Raw genomic sequence first — 15,555 nt, 5'->3', positions numbered from 1 at the left:
TTTTCTTAAATGTCCTGTTTTGACTTGAAAATATGCTTAAGGGCAATAATTTCAATCTTCAGAATTCTCTGTAGTTTCTCTTATTGCTCTCTCACCTAAGAAGTGATTATTTCACAAATACTGTATAACTTTAACATGTATTAGATGCTTCTTAATTTCTGGCACTACTATGAATAGAAAGTGAGCTAGTTATCTTTTATTTTAAATTCATTCTTAGCATTTAAAAAAGGTAATATACGTATGTAATTTTAAAAGTCAGTTTATGCTAAATGGCTAGTAAGGAAAAATAACATTCCCCTGCCCCATTTCTCCGCATTCAATGCCTTCTTCCTAGAGGCTACCCCCTCCCGTAATTTATCAGTTTCTTCTGCTGTTTCCTTTCATATTTCTAAATAAGAAGCTTATTCTGCTTGTTATCTATTGACTTCCTATTATGGAAGATGAAGATCTGACTGTCTATACTCTTGACTAACTACAGATTAATTATATGCCAGAAATGAAAATTTTTTTTAAAGTACCTGAAATACAGACATTCCTCAAAGGAAAGATGTTTTTAAATTATGTGTTTTCTAGTAATTTATATTATTAGTCTCCTACAATGAGGAATTGATACTTTACTCTCACTCCTCAGTACTTTGTGTAGATTTGATCATTGCCTCAGTTTCAGGAAGGGGTTTATTACTTTTTCTAAAAAGTAAGTTTGGGCCAGCCCCAGTGGCCTAGTAGTTAAGTTCAGTGTGCTCTGCTTTGGCAGCCTGGTTTAGGTTCCCGGGCGCGGACCTATACCACTCTGTTAGCAGCCATGCTGCGTTAGCGGCCCACATACTAAAATCTAGAGGGAGATTGGCACGGATTAACATCTATGCTCAGGGTGAATCTTATTCAGCAAAAAACCCAAAGTTTTATTGCAATGTAATTTCCATACAATAAAGTTCCCCAATTTTTAGTGTACAATTCAGTGACTTGACATATGTATACAGTCATGCAACCCCCAACACAATTATGATATAGAACATTTTCATTATCTCAAACCATTACCTACTACCTCTTTACAGTCAATTTCCTATCTTCACCTCTTGTCCCTGGCAACTTCTGGTCTGTTTTCTATCACTACAGTTTTGCCGTTTCTAGAATTTCAGATAAATGGAATCATATAGCATATATACTCTTTTGTGTCTGACTTCTTTCAGATTTTTTTTTTGAGGTTGATTCATGTTGTTCTACATATTAGTAGTTCAATCCTTTATATTCCTGAGTAATAGTACATTGTATGGATCTACCACAATTTGTTTATTCCTTCACCAGTTGATAGACATTTAGGTTGCATATAGTTTTAGATATTATAAGTAAAAAGGCTATGTACTTTCATGAAGAGGTCTTTTTGTGGACATATGTTTTCATTTTTCTTAAATAGTGAGGAGTGGAATTGCTGGGTCATATAGTAAGTGTATATTTAACTTTATAGAGAAATTGCCAAACTGTTCTCCAAAGTGACTATACCATTTTACATTCTGACTAGCAGTATAGAAGACTTACAGTAGCTCCACATCCTGGAGAGCACTTGGTATTGTCACTCTTTCAAATTTTAGCCATTCTAGTGGATGTGTCATATCTCACTGTTTTAACTTTCATTTTCCTTATGGCTAATGATCTTGAGCATCCTTTTTCTTTGATGAAGATTGGCCATGAGCTAACATTTGTTGCCAGTCTTCCTCTTTTTGCTTGAGGAAGATTGTTGCTGAGCTAACATCTGTGCCAATCTTCCTCTATTTTATATGTGGGACGCCACCACAGCATGGCTTGGTGAGCAGTGTGTAGGTCCACGCCCAGAATCTGAACCTGCAAACCCTGGGCTGCCAAAGCGGAGTGCACAAACTTAACCACTACAACACTGGGCCAGCCCTTGAGTGTCTTTCTGTGCTTGTTTGCCATTGATACATCTTCTTTGGTGCTGTGTTTGTTCATATCTTTTGCCTTTTTTTCTGTTGAGTTGTTTGTTTTCTTATCGAGTTGTAAGCATTCTTTGTAAATTCTGGATTCAAGTCCTTTATTACGTATATGTTTTGCAGAGATTTTCTCCTACTCAGTGATTTGCCTTTGTCATTTTCTTAACAGTGCCATTTGAAGAAGAAAAGTTATATATTTTTAGGAAGTCCGGTTTATCATGTTTGTCTTTCATAGCTCATGGTTATATCCTAAGAAATCTTTGCATAATCCAAGATCACAAAAATTTTCTCTTATGTTTTCTTCTAGCAGTTTTATATTATTAGGTTTTACATTTGGATCTGATATTCACTTAAAGTTAGTTTTTGTTGTAGGTGTGAGGTAAGAGTTGAAGTTCATTTTTTGGCAAATGGCTATCCAGTTGTTCCAGTACTGTTTATTGAAAAGACTATACTTTCTACATTGAGTTGCCTTGGCATCTTTGTAAAAAAAATCATTTAAAAAAATCACATATATATGAATCTGTGTCTGGACTCTCTATTCTGTTCCATTGATCTACATATTTATCCTTACTTCAATACACACTGTCTTAATTATCATAGTTTTTCTAATAAGTCATGAAATCAGGTAGTGTAGGTTTTCCAAATTGGTTCTTCTTTTTCAAAAGTTTCTTTGACTATTCCACGTCTTTTGCATTTTCACATACCTTATAAAATATGCTTGTCAATTTCTACAACAAAGCCCACTAGAACCCACTAGAATTTTGATGGAGATTGTGTTGAATCCATGGATTAATTTGGGAAGACTTGAGACATCTGAACAGTATTGAATCTTCTGATCCATGAACATGGTATGTCTCTCCATTTATTCAATTGTTTAGATGTTATTAAGGCTCAGCAATATTTTGTAGTTTTTCAGTGTGTGAGTATGCATATACTTTGTTAAATTTATCCTTAAGAGTTTAATATTCTTTGATATTATTATAAATGGTGGTTGAATTTGGTATATTGACCTTGTAAACTGACTTTGCTAAACTCAATTGTTAGTTCTAGTAATTTGTATATTCCTTAGTATTTTCTTAAAAGATAATAAATAATGTTTGCAATAAAGATATTTTTACTTCTTTCTTTCCATTTTGTGTGATTTTTTTTCCTTGCCTTATTCACTGGCTAAGACCTCTAGTACAGTGCTGAATAGAAGCGGTGAGAGTGAACATCTTGCCTTGTTCCTGATCTTGGAAAAGCAGGCATTTTTTCACCAATGAGTATGATAATCGTAGATTTTTTGTAGATACATTTTAACAGGTTGAGGAAATTCCTTTCTTTCCTAATTTGCTGAGAGTTTTTATCATGAATGGATGCTGAGTTTTCTCAAATGCTTTTTCTACATTTATTGAGATTGTACTGTGGTTTTTCTTTTTTATTCTGTTAATATGGTGGATTACATTGATTGATTTTTTTTTTTTTTTTTTTTGGAATCTTAAACCAATCCTGCATTCCTGGAATAAACCCTACTTGGCCTTGGTGTATTTTGTAATACTGATGCTAACTACCTGTAGTTAGCACGGACTCCACAATTTTAAGGGTGCAGTCCCCAACATAATTGTCCTCACTATAGATGCCAGCAGCAAGTTCAGAAATCTCTAGGCTACTTGCAGTTCTCATGAACTGGCTATAAAGTTGGGTGTTAAACACAATCCCCTCGGGTTAGATAACTCACTAGAACTACTCACAGAATTAAGGAAAGTGCTATACTTATGATTAAAAGTTTTATTATAAATAATACAAATCAGGACTGGCCAAATGAAGAGACATACAGGGCGAGATCTGGGAGAGTGCTGGACATGGAGCTTCTGTGTCCTCTCCCTGTGGAATCAGGGTGCCTCACTCTCCTGGCACATTGATACATTCACTAACTAGGAAGCTCACCCAAGCCTCAGATTCTGGAGTTTTTATTTCAGTATCATTATGTAGTCACACTTGATTGAATCATTGGCCACATGATTGAATTCAATCTCTAGTGACTCTCCTCTCCCTGGAGGTTGGGAGGTCTGGCTGATATCAGTGGCTCAAAGCCCCAACCCTCTATTCATATGGTTGGTCTTTCTGGCATGACCAGCCCCCAATTTGTGTCACCTCCTTAGCATAAACTCAGTGTGGTCCCAGGGCCCACCATGATTAACCAGGACACTCCTATAACTAGAGAAATTCCAAGGTTTTAGAAGCTCTGTCCCAGGAAGTCGGGACAAATACCAGACAAATTCTTTATTATAACACTGATACTTTCTGTATATTGTTGGGTTCAATATGCTAATATTTTGTTAAGAATTTTTGTGTCTGGGGGCCAGCCCGGTGGCGCAGCAGTTAAGTGCGCACATTCTGCTTCTTGGCGGCCTGGGTTTCGCCGGTTCAGATCCCGGGTGCAGACATGGCACTGCTTGGCAAAAGCCATGCTGTGGTAGGTGTCCCACATATAAAGAGGAAGGTGGGCATGGATGTTAGCTTAGGGCCAGTCTTCCTTGGCAAAAAGAGGAGGATTGGCAGTAGTAGCTCAGGGCTAATCTTCCTCAAAAAAAAAAAAAAGAATTTTTGTGTCTGTGTTCATGAGAGAGAGTAGTCTATGGGGTTTTTGTTTTTTTTAAATGTAATTTCTTTGTCAGGTTTCAGTATCAGGTGACACTGGCATCAAAATGAGTTGGGAAATGTTCCCCCTTCCCTTATTTTTTGAAAGATTTTCTGTAGGATTGGTATTATTTATTCCTTAAATGCTTGGTAAAATTTGCCAATGAAGACTTCTGGGCTTGGGGTTTTCTCTGGGGGAAGGTTTCTGATTATGAATTCACTTTCTTTAACAGATGAAAGGCTATTCAGAGTTTCTCTTCTTGAGTCAGTTTTTTTTTCTTTGCAGATTTAAAAATGTTTTTATTGAGGTAGCATTGGTTTATAACATTATTTTTCATGTGTACATAATTATATTTCAATTTCTGTGTAGATTACATTATGTTCACCACCAAAAGACTAATTACCATCCATCACACATGTGCACAGTCACCCCTTTCTCCTTCTTCCCTCCCCACTTCCCCCTGGCAACCACCAATCTAATCTCTTTATCTGTGTGTGTTTCTTGTTTTTATCTTCTGTTTATGAGTGAGATCATATGGTCCATCCATGTTGTTGGAAATGGCAAGATTTCATCCTTTTTTATGGCTGAGTAGTATTTCATTGTGTATATACACCACATCTTCTTAATCCATTCGTCCGTTTATGGTTATTTAGTTTATTTCCAAGTCTTGGCTATTGTGAATAATGCTGCAGTGAACATAGGGGTGCATATATCTTTATGCATTCATGTTTTCATGTTCTTTGGATAAATATCCAGCAGTGAAATAGCTGGATTGTATGGTAGTTCTATTCTTAATTTTTTGAGGAACCTCCATACTGTTTTCCACAGTGGCTGCACCAGTTTGCATTCCCACCAGCAGTCTTTGAGTTGTTCCCTTTTCTCCACATCCTCTCTAGCACTTATTTCCTGTCTTGTTAATTATAGTCATTTTGATGGGCATGAGGTGATATCTCATTGTAGTTTTGATTTGCATTTCCCTAATAATTAGTGATGTTGAATATCTTTGTCTGCCTGTTGGCCATCTGTATATCTTCTTTGGAAAGATATTTGTTCAGATCTTTTGCCCATTGTTAAGTTGGGTTTTTAGGGTTTTTTTGTTGTTGTTGTTGAGATGTATGAATTCTTTATTTTGAATCTTAACCCCTTATCAGATATATGCTTTGCAGATATCTTTTCCCAATTATTAGGTTGTCTTTTCATTCAGTTGATGGTTTCCTTTGCTGTGCAGAAGCTTTTTAGTTTGATGTAGTCCCATTTGTTTATTTTCTTTTGTTTCCCTTGCCCAGTCAGACATCGTATTTGAAAATATGTTGCTAAGACTGATTTTGAAGAGGGTACTGCCTATATATTCTTCCAGAAATTTTATGGTTTTTAGGTCTCACATTCAAGTTAATCCATTTTGAGTTAATTTTTGTGTATGGTGTGAGATAATGGTCTACTTTCATTCTTTTGCGTGTGGCTGTCCTGTTTTCCCAACACTGTTTATTGAAGAGACTTACCTTTCTCCATTGTACCTTCTTGTCTCCCTGTTGAAAATTAGCTGTCCATAGACGTGTGGGTTTATTTCTGGGCTCTTGATTCTGTTCCATTGATCTGTGTGTCTGTTTTTGTGCCAGTGCCATGCTGTTTTGATTACTATAGCTTTCTAGTATATTTTGAAATCAGGGAGTGTGATGCCTCCAGCTTTCTTCTTTTTTCTGAGGATTCCTTTGGCTGTTTGGGGTCTTTTGTTGTTCCATATAAATTTTAGAATTCTTTGTTCTATTTCTGTGGAAAAATGTTGCTGGAACTTTGATAGGGATTGCATTGGATCTGTAGATTGCTTTAGGAAGTATGGACATTTTAATGATGTTAATTCTTCCAATCCAAGAGCACAGAGTATCTTTCCATATCTTTGTGTCTTCTTCAGCTTCTTTCAACAGTGTTTTATAGTTTTCAGTGTACAGGTCTTTCATCAATTTCGTTAAATTTATTCTTAGATATTTTATTATTTTTGTTGCAATTTTAAATGGGATTGTATTCCTAATTTCTCTTTCTGCTACTTCATTAGTGTATAGAAGCACAACTGATTTTTGTATGTTGATTTTGTATCCTCCAACTTTACCATATTCATTTATTATTTCTGAAACTTTTTCAGTGGATTCTTTAGGGTTTTCTGTATATAAAATCATGTCATCTGCAAATAGTGACAGTTTCACTTCTTCCTTTCCAATTTGGATCCCTGTTATTTTTTTTTTTTTCCTTGCCTGATTGCTCTGGCTAGAACTTCCAATACTATGTTAAATAAGAGTGGCAAAAGTGGGCATCCTTGTCTGGTTCCTGTTCTTAGAGGGATAGCTTTCAATTTTTCTCCATTGAGTAGGATATTAGCTGTGGGTTTGTCATACATGGCCTTTATTTTGTTGAGGTATTTTCCTTCTATACCCATTTTATTCAGAGTTTCTATCACAAATGGATGCTGTATATTGTCAAGTGCTTTCTCTTCATCTGTTGAGATGATTGTGTGATTTTTATTCTTCATTTTGTTAATGTGGTGTAGCACATTGATTTGCAGATGTTGAACCATCTCTGCACCCCTGGAATAAATCCCACTTGATGATGGTGTATGATCTTTTTAATGTATTGTTATATTTGATTTGCTAGTATTTTGTTGAGGATTTTTGCATCAATGTTCATCAGTGATTTCGGCCTGTAATTTTCTTTTTTTCTATCTTCCTTATCTGGTTTTGGTATCAGGGTAATGTTTGCCTCATAGAATGAGTTAGGAAGCTTCCCCACCTCTTCAATTTTTTGAAAGAGTGTGAGAGGGATAGGTATTAAGTCTTCTTTGAATGTTTGGTAGAATTCACCAGGGAAGCCATCTGGTACTGGACTTTTATTTTGTGGGAGGTTTTTTTTTTTTTAGTTAAGATTATGATAGTTAACAACCTTGTGAAATTACAGTTGTACATCATTAGTCATGTTGTAGGTACACCACTTCACCCCTAGTGCCCTCCCCCCGCTCCCCCTTTCCCCTGGTAACCACTGATCAGTTCTCTTTGTGTATATGTTAACTACCACCTATGAGTGGAGTCATACAGAGTTCGTCTTTCTCTGTCTGACTTATTTCACTCAACATAATACCCTCAAGGTCTATCCATGTTGTTGTGAATGGGACGACTTTGTCCTTTTTATGGCTGAGTAGTATTCCATTGTATATATATACCGTATCTTCTTTATCCAATCATCAGTTGCTGGGCACTTAGGTTGGTTCCATGACTTGGCTATTGTGAATAATGCTGCGATGAACATAGGGGTGCATGGGACTTTTGGAATTGCTGATTTCAGGTTCTTAGGATAGATACCCAGTAGTAGAATGGCTGGGTCATAAGGTATTTCTATTTTTAACTTTTCGAGGAATCTTTTTGTGAGGTTTTTGATTACTGTTTCCATCTCCTTACTGGTGATTGGTCTATTCAGATTCTCTATTTCTTCTTGATTCAGTCTTGGAAGGTTGTATGATTCTAAGAATTTATCCATTTCTTCTAGATTATCCAATTTGTTGGTGGATAGCTTTTCAAAGTATTATCTTAAAATCTTTTGTATTTCTGAGGTGTCTATTGTAATTTCTTCTCTTTCACTTCTGGGGTTTTTTTTTTTTTTTGAGAGTTTTTTTTTTTGAGGAAGATTAACCCTGAGCTAACTACTGCCAATCCTCCTCTTTTTGCCGAGGAAGACTGGCCCTGAGCTAACATCCATGCCCATCTTCCTCTACTTTATATGTGGGATGCCTACCACAGCATGGCTTTTGCCAAGCAGTGCCATGTCTGAACCCAGGATCAGAACCGGCAAACCCCGGGCCACTGAGAAGCAGAATGTGCGCACTTAACCACTGTGCCACCAGGCTGGCCCCTGGTTTTATTTTTTTGAGACTTCTCTTTTTCTTAGTGAGTCTGGCTAAAGGTTTGTCAATTTTGTTTATCTTTTCAAAGAACCATGTCTTAGTTTCATTGATTTTTTTAAGTCTCTATTTCATTTATTTCTGTTCTAATTTTTATTATTTCCTTCCTTCTCCTGATCTTGGGCTTTGTTTGTCCTTCTTTTTTCCAGTTCTGTTAGGTGCACTGTTAGATTGTTTATTTGAGCTTTTTCTTGTTTGTTGAGGTAGGCCTGTATTGCTGTAAAGTTCCCTCTTAGAACCGCTTTTGCTGTATCCCATAAATTTTGGTATGTCATGTTTCTATTTTCATTTGTCCACGTATTTTTTGATTTCTTTATTGACCCAATGTTGTCCAGTAGCATTTTGTTTAATCTCCACATATTTGTGGCTTTTCTAGTTTTCTTCCTGCAGTTGATTTCTAGTTTCATACCCTTGTGGTCAGAAAAGATGCTTGATATTATTTCAGTGTTCTTAAATTTATTGAGACTCGTTTTGTGGCCTAAAAAGTGATCTATTCTGGAGAATATTCCATGTGCATTGGAAAAAAATGTGTATTCTGTGGTTTTTGGATGGAATGTTCTATTCATATCTACTGAGTACATCTAGTCTAATGTGTCATTTAAGGCCAATCTTTCCTTTTTGATATTCTGTTTGGATGATCTATCCATTGATGCAAGTGGAGTGTTAAAGCTCCCTACTATTATTGTGTTACTGTCTATTTCTCCTTTTATGTCTGTTAATAATTGCTCTATATATTTAGGTGCTCCTATGTTGGGTGCATAGATATTTACAAGTGTTATATCCTTTAGTTGGATTGTTCCCTTTCTCATTATGTAGTGCCCTTCTTTATCTTGGGTCAGTGTTGATAATTTGTATCTTTCAAGAAAGTTGTTGAATTTATTGGCATAAAGTTGTTCATAATATTCTCTTATCCTTTAATGTATGTAGGATCTGTAGTAATGTGCACTCTTTCATTCTTGATATTGGTTATTTGTGTGTGTGTGTGTTGGTAATTTTTGTCTTTTTTCTTCATAAGTCTTAGAAGTTTATCAATTTTAACAATTTCTTTAAAGTCAGCCTTCAGTTTTATTGATATTTGTATTTTTTCCTGTCTTCTATTCTGTTCATTCCTGTTCTTAGCTTTATTATGTCTTTCCTCTACATCAGTTTCTCAACCTCAGCACTGTTGACATTTTGGGCCAGATAATTCTGTTTTGAGCATCATGGAATGTTCAGCAGCATCCCTTGCCTCTCCTCACAAAATGCCAGTAGTATCTCCCTAGTTGTGATAACCAAGAACGTCTCTAGACATTGCTGAATGTCTTCTGGTGGGCAAAACTCACCATGGTTGAGAACCATTGCTCAACTTGTTTCAGTTTAGTTTGCTTCTTTTTCTAGCTTCTAAAGGTGGAATCTCAGATCACTGATTTTGGATTCTCCCCTACCCCTAAGATAAGAATTTAAAGCTAAACATTTCTTTCTAAGCATTGCTGTAGCTACATCCAGCAAATTTTGATATGTTGTCTTTTCATTATCATTTAGTTCAGTATATTTCCTAATTTCTCTGTGATTTGTTCTTTGATTTGTGGCTTATCTTCCAAATATTGCTATTTTTCTGGTTGTCTTCTTAATTTCTGATTTAATTCCATTGTGCTTAGAGACCTTTCTGTATGATTTTAGTACTTATTAATTTATTGAAAATTATGCTTTACAAAGTAAATAACTTAGGAATGTTTATATAGTAGGCCAAAAGATTTTTCAGAGATTTAAATTGGTTTTTTTCTATATTTGAAATAAAAATTGATTTTTGCAGATTTTAGTTCCTATGTAATTTTTTCCTGTTTATTGAAAAGGTACGTACAGAAAAGTGTACAGATCCTAAGTGTACAACTCAATGAATTTTCACAAAGGTGAAGAAATAAAATATTATAGGTTTTTCTTAGAAGCCCTTCTCTTGACTCTTTCCAGTCTCTGTTGCTCCCTCCCTTAGGTAACCACTATTCTGACTTTTGATACTATAAATTAGTTTTGCCGGTTTTGAACTTTATATGAATGGAGTCATATAGTATGTATTTTGTGTGTCTGCCTTTTTCATTCAACGTTATGTTGCATTTATGAAGATTCATCCCTGTTATTTGTGTAGTAGTTGTTCATTCTCAGTGCTCCATAGTATCACATTGTATGAATATTTCACAATTTATTCACCAATTATCCTGTTCATAGTCGTTTGAGTTATTTCCAGCTTTTGGCTAGTACAAAAAGAATGAGCATTCTTTTGTATGTCCCCTGGTAAACATATATACATATATTAGTTGGTATATGCCTATGAGTGGAAATACTGAGTCATAAAGTATGCATATATTCAGCTTTGATGTGTAAGTCTTAAGGAAAAACTTATTGATTGTAGTTACTGTTATTGTGTTTTTAGACACTTGCTTTTTTGTGGCCTTAGTTATTGTGGTGGTGATGTTTTTGTTGTTGTTAAGGAAGAAACAATACATGTCTCATGAGGCATTTTTCCTAAAAGTCCGCAATATTCAAGTTTTACTGCCTTTAATGGTTTTTTAAAATATATACCTTTTATAGAAACAAATTCACAAAACTACCTTTTTGAAAGAATTACTTTATTGACAATTAGCATGATTTTCTTCTATTACAGCGTTTAAACTTTATTACCCACTTTATTATACCACTAGCAACAAAAAATTCTATTTCCCCAATATAGGTGTGTGTATTTATAATTGTATACATGTATTACTGTACTCCAATATATGCTTATGTATTTATAACTGTGTACATGTATTACTGTACTAATATTTTATAAATACAGAATAAATTTTAAGACCAATAATAAATATAAATAGAAGTTTTATTATTTCACTAATTCTAGTAGATTTTCTTTTTCAATTCCCTTTAGGTATATACTTTGGAGACCCCTACTCTAATGTACCTGAAGTTTTCTTTTTTTCTTGCCTTTTGAGTATGTGTATATAAAGTATAAGCTTTAGGATACAGTTAGAAGATAATCATTTAGCTTTATGGAATGTGTTCTTTTCATCATATGGAGGGCAACATCCACTAGGGACTTTAGGATTAGAAAGTAAGTGAAATAAAAATGCTAACAAATTGGGACTTGGCTCATTAACTCAACAAAGATAGAGGTCTTTTCTTTTGCTAGAAGAGAATATTAATTCTGGGAATGGGGGCTTTTATTTTCTTTCCATAGTGGCACTACTCTTGAGCCAAACTATACCATTTTGTGCAGTTTCAATTCTTTGCTTCATTTCATTGACTGCACCAAACTGCACTCTAAAGAATTAAAAGTTTATGTATTAGAGTTGTGTCGTACTCAATGAAAAGTCACCAGCCTGGTTGAGATAATGATTCCCATTCAAATAGAGATAGCGTTAACATGTCTCTCTCAAAGGGATGTTATTTGTGAAAGGGATTACCTGTGATTCAATAGTAAAATAATAGGAATGTTTTTCTTTCTGTCCTTGGAAGTTGTTAAGCATTCAGAGTAAGGGGGACTGAAAGGAAGGCAGTTCATTAGTGTTTGCGCTCAGTGGTACATTTTATTCGGAGAAGAAAAGTGGGCTAACCAGATGGATTATTCAGAACATCTCAACCTTATAGGGAATTTGTCATAATTGAATATTTCTATGGCACATTATTGGAATGGCTTGGTTGAACATATAGGCTCAGAGATGCAAAGAGGTTGTTTCTGAGTGTGCTAGCATGTGATATGTTCAATTAGTCATTTATTGCCAGCACTATTTGGATCATTATTTTCTCTGTGTACATATAATTAGGCATCTTTCTCTCTTTCATACCCTAAACTTTGTACTGTCCTCGTACAGATGACTAAATGATGAAAATATCTATCTTTTCTTTCAGTTTTTTTCGTCATTATTGTCTTTTTGTTTATTTCCAGGTTAATTCCAAGTGTTACTGAGAATCTACCAATTTTTTGTCCCACGTAGTATAGTTAACATCATTATGCGTAGTATATTTTTAGTCTTGTTAAAAATAATAAGAATATTTGCAGTAGATAGCATTTATTGAATACTTATTACATGCTGGATGCTGTTACATATTTTTCTCTAATTCTCACAGTAACCCAGCCAAGTCATGTGGTATTATTCCAATTTTACAAATGAGGAAACTGTTAACCAGAGAGGTTAAATAATTTGTCCAAAGTTACATAACTAGTGTGAGTGATAGAGTTAACATTTAAACTCAGGACTTCTTTCCTCTAACACCAGAGGTCTTTGTGACCTATACATTATTCTCTGGTTTTGCTTTGGACTTCACAACTCTGCTTGTTTGCTTATGCTATCCTTTCCACTTGGAATGTCCTTTCCCCACCAGATCCAGCCTCTCCTAGTAGCAAATATACTCATCATTTAAGCCCCAAACTAAATGCCACCTTTTTCTAAAGTTTTTTCTAATAGCTTTATTTGGAAGTAAACTGCCTCTTTTAAACTCCCACACACTCTGTACCTTTCTTTATATGTTTATTTTGCCTTGAGTTATAATTATTCCTATACATGTCTTAATTTACCAACTAGAGACTGTTTTTGATTCCCTGCAGCCTAAGACAGTCTTGAACATTGAATATACTCAGTATTTGTTGACTTGATATCACAGGCAAAAAAGCCATCAAAATAGGAGTAAACACTACTGATGCATTTTTTAAACATTGGAAGAACATGGCAATATGGTAAAGATTCATACATGTATGATCATTTTTGCTTCTTGGTATTTCAAAATCTTGTTAAATTTTGCTAGTGGCTTAACTAGATATGGCATGCATTTCCTGGTTTGGTGAACAAGTTCATTTTCTTAGCTATCATTTTATATTTTTTTTAGAAAGAAGATAAATAATAAAGTCTTAGAGAGGTGGGAAGAACCTGCTGTTTTAATTTTGTTCACAGCAGTGGGTCAAATTATGTTCTTTTGGTGCTAGCTTTGATAATAATCTCAATATAATACTGGAATTGAGCAATTGGTTATCTTTGGATATATTATCTTTTACATTTATGACCATATGTAGGATTGCCAGACTGTTTAGAATAAGTTTATGGTAAATAGCCTACTTCTCTCTAAATAGATTGTTTTCATTTATTACTTACTCTAGTATTTCATTGTTTTTGTTTTACTTGTTCTAAGTTTTCTTCTTAGATGAAGGCAATTAAACCAAAACTTGCTTACTAAGAGGGAGTAGGGAATTACTTTATTGATTATGCACTCAAATTTTGAATAATATTTTTTGTTTCAAATCTCTTTAAAATATGGCTTTTCTCTCTTGTAACTTATTGATTTACTTTATCATTTTATTCAAACAAAAAAGAACTTAATCAAAACTTTCTATAAATACTTATATGGTGATAGAAATTTGGTTGTAATTTATTTATTGGGTTTTGAACTCTGAATCTCTGTTAGACTAAAAGTTCTGACTATGTTTTTATAGTTTCTTCCATTTGGATTGTACATATCCTTGCCGATAATTTAGCTGAAGTCTTGAAGCATCCTAAAATTCTTTTATTGGCACCTGAGCTAACATTTGTTGCCCTCAGTATATAGTTGTACATTCTAGTTGTAGGTCCTTCTGCTTTTGCTATGTGGGATGCTCCCTCAGCATGGCTTGATGAGCAGTGCCATGTCCGCACCCAGGATCCGAACCGGCGAAACCCGGGGCCACCAAAGCAGAGCACGCGAACTTAACCACTTGGCCACGGGGCCAGCCCCATAAGATAATCTCTTGAAAATGAACATCAGTCTTTTTCATCCCGTGTCTCTTGGACCTTTTGAAACTGCTAAGAAAGCAAAAAGTGGACAGAAGACAGTAACTCAAAGAAGCCTTTTGGCTCTTGAACTAAGACAGTGGGTAAAATTTCCACAAATTATGAGACTGACAAAAATACTCTTATTGTTAAAATTTAGAAATTTGGTTATTAACTATCCATTGGGGGCTGGCCTGGTGGTGTAGTAGTTAAGTTCGTGTGCTCTGCTTCAGCGGCTGGAGTTTGCAGGTTCCAGTCTTGGGCGCGGACCTACATACCACTCATCAAGCCGTGCTGTGGTAACATCCTACATACAAAATAGAGGAAGGTCTGCACGGATGTCAGCTCAGGAACAGTCTTCCTCAAGCAAAAAGAGGAGGACTGGCAACAGATGTTAGCTCAGGGCCAATCTTCCTCACCAAACAACAACAACAACAACAAAAATCCATTGGAATAATAAATGAGATTAAAGTAATCAGTAATGTAATATTCTGAAGGCATTTGACATTAATCAGAATATATTAAGTGATTAAAGTTTTAGTTCTGGTGGCAGGAACTTAAACTCTCCTTTATAAAATTCCTGTTATTGTTAATGCTAAATTATTGTAAAAGTAATACATGTTCATGCAAGAGAACTAGTATGACATAATTCTAATAGTGGCTAACTTTAGATAGAGTTCATTGTATTTTGCTGTTCCTTGTACACTTGTTTATTCCTCAAAACAATCATATGAGGCAATTTTTCCTATGTCATAGGAATAGGAAAATTTTTCCTATTTCATAGATGAGGAAACTGAATACAGAGAAATGAAGGGACTTTAACAAGGCTACACAGTATTTGAAGCCAAGCAGTCTGGCCTTAGAGTCTGTGCCTTTAACCTGTCTTTGGTATTGCTTGTCACTAAGTAGTTAAGAACTTGGTGGTGGTTAAGAACTAGTTAAGGAGTAAGAAAGACTTGGTCTTAGATCGTGGCTGCTGCTTTACCTCTTGTGACAAGAGCCTGTCTCTTGTTCTCTCTGAACCTCAGTATTCTTGTTTATAAAACAATGATTGTTTTGGGGATAAAAATGAGATAATGTTTGTTAACTGCTTAGCACACTATTTAGCAGACACTATGCTTGTTCAATAGACGGTAAGTATTATTATAACAGATACTGATAATCAAAATGAAAAAAGTCACTAAAAGAAAACGTTTGTTAGCATTTTGAGCTGTATGCTTCCAGTCTTTTAAAAACGTGTTTCTCGATTTATTAATATTTCTTCTTTTATTTATGTTACTTTTC

General features: G+C 34.9%; 1 protein-coding gene across 3 annotated transcripts in view; it reads left to right on the top strand.

The window, feature by feature from the left end:
• MXI1 (MAX interactor 1, dimerization protein) overlaps positions 1-15,555 on the top strand; it is an 82,143-nt gene that overhangs the window by 29,288 nt on the left and 37,300 nt on the right. The window lies entirely within an intron of this gene.

Source organism: Equus przewalskii, chromosome 1 (genome assembly GCF_037783145.1).
Source record: "Equus przewalskii isolate Varuska chromosome 1, EquPr2, whole genome shotgun sequence".
Taxonomy (NCBI): domain Eukaryota; kingdom Metazoa; phylum Chordata; class Mammalia; order Perissodactyla; family Equidae; genus Equus; species Equus przewalskii.
Note: the sequence above shows the minus strand (reverse complement) of the source record. Positions and strands in the feature narration are given on the sequence as shown.